The following is an 8,927-nucleotide window of genomic DNA, read 5'->3' as shown; positions in this document are numbered from 1 at the left end:
GCCTGGTTCCTCTCGTCTACCCAGTACAGCCAGTAGAGGACTGGTCACCCCTCAGAGCCTGGTTCCTCTCTACCCAGTACAGCCAGTAGAGGACTGGTCACCCCTCAGAGCCTGGTTCCTCTCGTCTACCCAGTACAGCCAGAAGAGGACTGGCCACCCCTCAGAGCCTGGTTCCTCTCTACACAACACAGCCAGAAGAGGACTGGTCACCCCTCAGAGCCTGGTTCCTCTCTACCCCGTACAGCCAGAAGAGGACTGGCCACCCCTCAGAGCCTGGTTCCTCTCTACCCCGTACAGCCTGTAGAGGACTGGCCACCCCTCAGAGCCTGGTTCCTCTGGTCTACCCCGTACAGCCTGTAGAGGACTGGTCACCCCTCAGAGCCTGGTTCCTCTCTACCCAGTACAGCCAGAAGAGGACTGGCCACCCCTCAGAGCCTGGTTCCTCTCTACCCAGTACAGCCAGTAGAGGACTGGTCACCCCTCAGAGCCTGGTTCCTCTCGTCTACCCAGTACAGCCAGTAGAGGACTGGTCAACCCTCAGAGCCTGGTTCCTCTCTACCCCGTACAGCCAGAAGAGGACTGGTCACCCCTCAGAGCCTGGTTCCTCTCGTCTACCCAGTACAGCCAGTAGAGGACTGGTCACCCCTCAGAGCCTGGTTCCTCTCTACCCAGTACAGCCAGTAGAGGACTGGTCACCCCTCAGAGCCTGGTTCCTCTCGTCTATCCAGTACAGCCAGTAGAGGACTGGCCACCCCTCAGAGCCTGGTTCCTCTCTACCCAGTACAGCCAGTAGAGGACTGGTCACCCCTCAGAGCCTGGTTCCTCTCTACCCAGAACAGCCAGTAGAGGACTGGCCACCCCTCAGAGCCTGGTTCCTCTCTACCCCGTACAGCCTGTAGAGGACTGGTCACCCCTCAGAGCCTGGTTCCTCTCTACCCAGTACAGCCTGTAGAGGACTGGCCACCCCTCATAGCCTGGTTCCTCTCTACCCAGTACAGCCAGAAGAGGACTGGCCACCCCTCAGAGCCTGGTTCCTCTCTACCCAGTACAGCCAGAAGAGGACTGGCCACCCCTCAGAGCCTGGTTCCTCTCTACCCAGTACAGCCAGAAGAGGACTGGCCACCCCTCAGAGCCTGGTTCCTCTCTACCCCGTACAGCCTGTAGAGGACTGGTCACCCCTCAGAGCCTGGTTCCTCTCTACCCCGTACAGCCTGTAGAGGACTGGCCACCCCTCAGAGCCTGGTTCCTCTCTACCCCGTACAGCCTGTAGAGGACTGGCCACCCCTCAGAGCCTGGTTCCTCTCTACCCCGTACAGCCTGTAGAGGACTGGTCACCCCTCAGAGCCTGGTTCCTCTCTACCCCGTACAGCCTGTAGAGGACTGGTCACCCTCAGAGCCTGGTTCCTCTCTACCCAGTACAGCCAGAAGAGGACTGGCCACCCCTCAGAGCCTGGTTCCTCTCTACCCCGTACAGCCAGAAGAGGACTGGCCACCCCTCAGAGCCTGGTTCCTCTCTACCCCGTACAGCCAGAAGAGGACTGGCCACCCCTCAGAGCCTGGTTCCTCTCTACCCCGTACAGCCTGTAGAGGACTGGTCACCCCTCAGAGCCTGGTTCCTCTCTACCCAGTACAGCCTGTAGAGGACTGGCCACCCCTCATAGCCTGGTTCCTCTCTACCCAGTACAGCCAGAAGAGGACTGGCCACCCCTCAGAGCCTGGTTCCTCTCTACCCAGTACAGCCAGAAGAGGACTGGCCACCCCTCAGAGCCTGGTTCCTCTCTACCCAGTACAGCCAGAAGAGGACTGGCCACCCCTCAGAGCCTGGTTCCTCTCTACCCCGTACAGCCTGTAGAGGACTGGTCACCCCTCAGAGCCTGGTTCCTCTCTACCCCGTACAGCCTGTAGAGGACTGGCCACCCCTCAGAGCCTGGTTCCTCTCTACCCCGTACAGCCTGTAGAGGACTGGCCACCCCTCAGAGCCTGGTTCCTCTCTACCCCGTACAGCCTGTAGAGGACTGGTCACCCCTCAGAGCCTGGTTCCTCTCTACCCCGTACAGCCTGTAGAGGACTGGTCACCCCTCAGAGCCTGGTTCCTCTCTACCCCGTACAGCCTGTAGAGGACTGGCCACCCCTCAGAGCCTGGTTCCTCTCTACCCCGTACAGCCAGTAGAGGACTGGCCACCCCTCAGAGCCTGGTTCCTCTCTACCCAGTACAGCCAGAAGAGGACTGGCCACCCCTCAGAGCCTGGTTCCTCTCTACCCCGTACAGCCTGTAGAGGACTGGCCACCCCTCAGAGCCTGGTTCCTCTCTACCCAGTACAGCCTGTAGAGGACTGGTCACCCCTCAGAGCCTGGTTCCTCTCTACCCCGTACAGCCTGTAGAGGACTGGCCACCCCTCAGAGCCTGGTTCCTCTCTACCCAGTACAGCCAGAAGAGGACTGGCCACCCCTCAGAGCCTGGTTCCTCTCTACCCCGTACAGCCTGTAGAGGACTGGCCACCCCTCAGAGCCTGGTTCCTCTCTACACAACACAGCCAGAAGAGGACTGGTCACCCCTCAGAGCCTGGTTCCTCTCTACCCAGTACAGCCAGAAGAGGACTGGCCACCCCTCAGAGCCTGGTCCCTCTCTACACAACACAGCCAGAAGAGGACTGGTCACCCCTCAGAGCCTGGTTCCTCTCTACCCAGTACAGCCAGAAGAGGACTGGCCACCCCTCAGAGCCTGGTTCCTCTCTACACAACACAGCCAGAAGAGGACTGGCCACCCCTCAGAGCCTGGTTCCTCTCTACCCCGTACAGCCTGTAGAGGACTGGCCACCCCTCAGAGCCTGGTTCCTCTCTACCCCGTACAGCCTGTAGAGGACTGGCCACCCCTCAGAGCCTGGTTCCTCTCTACCCAGTACAGCCAGAAGAGGACTGGCCACCCCTCAGAGCCTGGTTCCTCTCTACACAACACAGCCAGAAGAGGACTGGTCACCCCTCAGAGCCTGGTTCCTCTCTACCCAGTACAGCCAGAAGAGGACTGGCCACCCCTCAGAGCCTGGTTCCTCTCTACACAACACAGCCAGAAGAGGACTGGTCACCCCTCAGAGCCTGGTTCCTCTCTACCCAGTACAGCCAGTAGAGGACTGGCCACCCCTCAGAGCCTGGTTCCTCTCCACCCGTCACAGCCAGAAGAAAACTGGTCACCCCTCAGAGCCTGGTTCCTCTCTACCCAGTACAGCCAGAAGAGGACTGGCCACCCCTCAGAGCCTGGTTCCTCTCTACACAACACAGCCAGAAGAGGACTGGTCACCCCTCAGAGCCTGGTTCCTCTCTACCCAGTACAGCCAGAAGAGGACTGGCCACCCCTCAGAGCCTGGTTCCTCTCTACACAACACAGCCAGAAGAGGACTGGTCACCCCTCAGAGCCTGGTTCCTCTATACCCAGTACAGCCAGAAGAGGACTGGCCACCCCTCAGAGCCTGGTTCCTCTCTACACAACACAGCCAGAAGAGGACTGGTCACCCCTCAGAGCCTGGTTCCTCTCTACCCAGTACAGCCAGAAGAGGACTGGCCACCCCTCAGAGCCTGGTTCCTCTCCACCCGTCACAGCCAGAAGAAAACTGGTCACCCCTCAGAGCCTGGTTCCTCTCTACCCAGTACAGCCAGAAGAGGACTGGCCACCCCTCAGAGCCTGGTTCCTCTCTACACAACACAGCCAGAAGAGGACTGGCCACCCCTCAGAGCCTGGTTCCTCTCCACCCGGCACAGCCAGAAGAGGACTGGCCACCCCTCAAAGCCTGGTTCCTCACTAGGTTTCTTCTTAGGTTCCTGTCTTTCTAGGGAGTTTTCCTAGCCACTGTGCTTCTACATCTGCATTGCTTGCTGTTTGTGTTTTTAGGCTGGGTTTCTGTGCAGCACTTTGTAAACATCAGCTGATGTAAAAAAGGCTTTATAAATACATTTGATTGATTGATTGATAAAACAAAAATGATTTTCATGAGGTGATGATTTTGGGTCATTTTCCAATGCCAACAACTGATAATGTTGGTAAAGGATGTGTTCTTAGTGCCAGCATGACCTATTCATATATATACAGTACCAGTCAAAGGTTTGGACACACCTATTCATTCAAGGGGTTTTCTTTATTTCTACTATTATCTACGTTGTAGAATAATAGTGAAGACATCAAAACTATGAAATAACACACATGGAATCATGTAGTAACCAAAAAAGTGTTAAAGAAATCAAAATATATTTTATATTTGAGATTCTTCAAAGTAGCCACATTTTGCCTTGATGACAGTTTATTTTCTCTTTTTTTGCTCGTGTTTCTTGGCCCAAGCCAAAGATAAATCACAGACAGTGTCACCAGCAAAGCACCCCTACACCATCACACCTCCTCCTCCATGCTTCACGGTGGGAACCACACATGCAGAGATAATCCGTTCACCTACTCTGCGTCTCACAAAGACACAGCAATTGGAATCAACAATCTTACATTTGGACTCATCAGACCAAAGGACAGATTTCCACTGATCTAATGTCCATTGCTTGTGTTTCATGGCTCAAGCAAGTCTCTTCTTATTATTGGTGTCCTTTAGTAGTGGTTTCTTAGCAGCAATTAGACCATGAAGGCCTGATTCATGCAGTCTCCTCTGAACAGTTGATGTTGAGAGATGTCTGTTACTTACACTCTGTGAAGCATTTATTTGGGCTGCAATTTCTGAGGCTGGTAACTCTAATGAACTCTGCAGCAGAGGTAACTCTGGGTCTTTCCTGTGGCGGTCCTCATGAGAGCCAGTTTCATCATAATGCTTGATGGTTTTGCAACTGCACTTGAATAAACTTTCAAAGTTCTTGAAATTTTCCGCATTGACTGACCTTCATGTCTTAAAGTAATGATGGAGTGTCATTTCTCTTTGCTTATTTGAGCTGTTCTTGCCATAATATGGACATGGTCTTTTACCAAATAGGGTTATCTTCTGTATACCACCCCTACCTTGTCACAACACAACTGATTTGCTCAAATGCATTAAGAAGGAAAGAAATTACACAAACGAGCTTTTAACAAGGCACACCTGTTAATTGAAATGCATTCCAGGTGACTACCTCATGAAGCTGGTTGAGAGAATGCAAAGAGTGTGAATGAGTATGTGTTCTAAAAACTTTTTGACCGGTAGTGTACATTTCATTAGCTAGCCAAATTCGAGTTGATAACAAGCATGCTAAAGTTATTAGCTGGCTGGCTTTCTATGGGCTAAACAGTTCTAGCTCTAGTTAGCTATGTTAGCTAACGGTAATTGCTACTTGTTAGCCACAAGATTGTGACGCTTACAATTTCCACGCCTCGAGGAAATTATATTAACATAATACAAAGAAATCTGTCTGTTTCACTTATTTTTGCGTCTCAATCCACCTCTTCTACTGATGTCGTCCTTCCTCGTCTGTGGTGAATGGTGGCAGAGCTACAGAGGTGTTTGTCAGATCATGAGACATCCCGAAAATCGGTCTTCTCACGAAAACGTGTTTTCTGGCTTAGAAATGATGGTGTTCTCCGTTTTGCTCTAGGACTCGTACTTGTCTGAAGTCGTTACAGCGTCTTCTGCCAACTTCTGTCTGTAGCGTCTGGGCTGTACGCTAATATGACTCCTCTGTGCAAAGCTGAGACTCTCATAAACATGATGGTGTTCTCTGTTCTCACTAGAGTCGTCTGAAGGTCCCCGGTTCAAGTTAAAAACATTAATGCAAGTTTACATGACTGCCATACTCCCTTTGGAAAGTATTCAGACCCCTTGACTTTTTACAAAATAAAATCCTCATCAATCTACACACAATACCCAATAATGACAAAGCAAAAACTGTTTTTTAAGAAATTGTAGCTAATAAAAAAATATATAATAATGACATTAATATAAGTCTTCAGAAGCTTCACTCAGTACTTTGTTGAAGCACCTTTGGCAGCGATTACAGTCTTGATTCTTCTTGGGTATGAAGCTACAAGCTTGGCACACCTGTATTTGGGTAGTTCCTCCCATTCTTCTCTGCAGATCCTCTCAAGCTCTGTCAGGTTGGATGGGGAACGTTGCTGCACAGATATTTTCAGGTCTCTCCAGACATATTTGATCGACTTCAAGTCCGGGCTTTAGCTGGACCACTCAAGGACATTCAGAAGCATGTCCCGAAACCACTTCTGCGTTGTCTTGGCTGTGTGTTTAGGGTCGTTGTCCTGTTGGAAGATGAACCTTCGCCCCAGTCTGAGGTACTGAGTGCTCTGGAGCAGGTTTTCATCAAGGATCTCTCTGTACTTTGCTCCGTTCATCTTTGCCTCGATCCTGACTAGTCTCCCAGTCCTGCACCTAAAAAACCTCCCCACAGCATGATGCTGCCACCACCATGCTTCACCGTAGAGATGGAGCCAGGTTTCCTCCAGATGTGACGCTTGGCATTCAGGCCAAAGAGTTCAATCGTGGTTTCATCAGACCAGAGAATCTTGCATCTCATGGTCTGAGAGTCTTTAGGTGCCTTCTGGCAAACTCCAAGCGGGCTGTCATGTGCCTTTTACTGAGGAGTGGCTTCCGTCTGGCCACTATACCATAAAGGCCTGATTGGTGGAGTGCTGCAGAGATGGTTGTCCTTCTGGAATGTTCTCCTATCTCCACAGAGGAACTCTGGAGCTCTGTCAGAGTGACCATCGGGTTCTTGGTCACCTCCCTGACCAAGGCCCTTCTCCGATTGCTCAGTTTGGCCGGGCGGCCAGCTGTAGGAAGAGTCTTGGTGGTTCCAAACTATTTACATTTAAGAATGATCGAGGCCACTGTGTTCCTGGGGATCTTCAATGCTCAAGAACTTTTTTGGTACCCTTCCCCAGATCTGTACCTCGACACAATCCTGTCTCGGAGCTCGAGCTCATGGCTTGGTTTTTGCTCTGACATTCACTGTCAACTGTGGGACCTTATATAGACAGGTGTGTGCCTTTCCAAATCATGTCCAATCAATTGAATTTATCAAAGGTGGACTCCAATCAAGGCTTTGTCATTATGGAGTATTGTGTCATTATGGGGTATTGAGTCATTATGGGGTATTGAGTCATTATGGGGTATTGAGTCATTATGGGGTATTGAGTCATTATGGGGTAGTGAGTCATTATGGGGTAGTGAGTCATTATGGGGTATGGAGTCATTATGGGGTATGGAGTCATTATGGGGTATTGAGTCATTATGGGGTATTGAGTCATTATGGGGTATGGAGTCATTATGGGGTATAGTGTCATTATGGGGTATTGAGTCATTATGGGGTATTGAGTCATTATGGGGTATTGAGTCATTATGGGGTATTGTGTCATTATGGGGTATTGAGTCATCATGGGGTATTGTGTCATTATGGGGTATTGAGTCATTATGGGGTATTGAGTCATTATGGGGTATTGAGTCATTATGGGGTAGTGAGTCATTATGGGGTATTGAGTCATTATGGGGTATGGAGTCATTATGGGGTATTGAGTCATTATGGGGTATTGAGTCATCATGGGGTATTGAGTCATTATGGGGTATTGAGTCATTATGGGGTATTGAGTCATTATGGGGTAGTGAGTCATTATGGGGTATGGAGTCATTATGGGGTATGGAGTCATTATGGGGTATGGAGTCATCATGGGGTATTGAGTCATTATGGGGTATTGAGTCATTATGGGGTATTGAGTCATTATGGGGTAGTGAGTCATTATGGGGTATTGAGTCATTATGGGGTATGGAGTCATTATGGGGTATTGAGTCATTATGGGGTATTGAGTCATCATGGGGTATTGAGTCATTATGGGGTATTGAGTCATTATGGGGTATGGAGTCATTATGGGGTATTGAGTCATTATGGGGTATTGAGTCATTATGGGGTATTGTGTCATTATGGGGTATTGAGTCATTATTATAAAATTCCAAATCAAAAAGCTAAATAATCGTTGATATGGACATCTTAAAACAATTTCATAAATGAGCTTAGAACCATGAGTCTTCCATCTATGTAATGTATTACAGGTTAATGACAGGAGGGGAGGAGTCTTCCATCTATGTAATGTATTACAGGTTATAAAGACAGGAGGGGAGGAGTCTTCCATCTATGTAATGTATTACAGGTTAATGACAGGAGGGGAGGAGTCTTCCATCTATGTAATGTATTACAGGTTAATGACAGGAGGGGAGGAGTCTTCCATCTATGTAATGTATTACAGGTTAAGGACAGGAGGGGAGGAGTCTTCCATCTATGTAATGTATTACAGGTTATAAAGACAGGAAGGGAGGAGTCTTCCATCTATGTAATGTATTACAGGTTATATAGACAGGAGGGGAGGAGTCTTCCATCTATGTAATGTATTACAGGTTATATAGACAGGAGGGGAGGAGTCTTCCATCTATGTAATGTATTACAGGTTAATGACAGGAAGGGTGGTGTGCATGACACTCCATCCTGGATATGACCGACTTGCCTCTAACCGTGGGGCCCAGCAACCAGAGTTCAGTAACTCCAAGCAGATGAGAGATGTAGGAGGATGGAACTCTTCTCTGTAGGAGTCATATGAGAAGGGGGCTGATCATATGTAGACGCTTTACATAAGGGACAGATCTAAATTTAACAATGGGGGAGCGGTGATCCAAAATAAGGGAGGGTTGTCCAACCTTTGGGGAGTGTTGTGTGGGTTTTTTGAAAAGCACCATGGAAGGTAGTGCGTTTTTTTTCCCCAGGTTTACTTTCGCTGTTCTGCTTGTATTTTCCCTATAAACATTGGCTTAACTTACATTTGATATTACCCTAATAAAGTTGAGAAACTTTTGTGTAGATTTGGTGTGATGTGACTCTCTGTCAAAAGGTGTATTGGAGGTGAAGTCAGGTGCAAGAGAGCAGGGTATAATGATCAAAGGCGCACTTTTCTTATAGTTACAAAAACGAGA

This window comes from Salmo salar, chromosome ssa03 (assembly GCF_905237065.1).
Source record: "Salmo salar chromosome ssa03, Ssal_v3.1, whole genome shotgun sequence".
Lineage (NCBI taxonomy): Eukaryota > Metazoa > Chordata > Actinopteri > Salmoniformes > Salmonidae > Salmo > Salmo salar.
The sequence above is the reverse complement of the archived record's forward strand: the minus strand, read 5'-3'. Positions refer to the sequence as shown.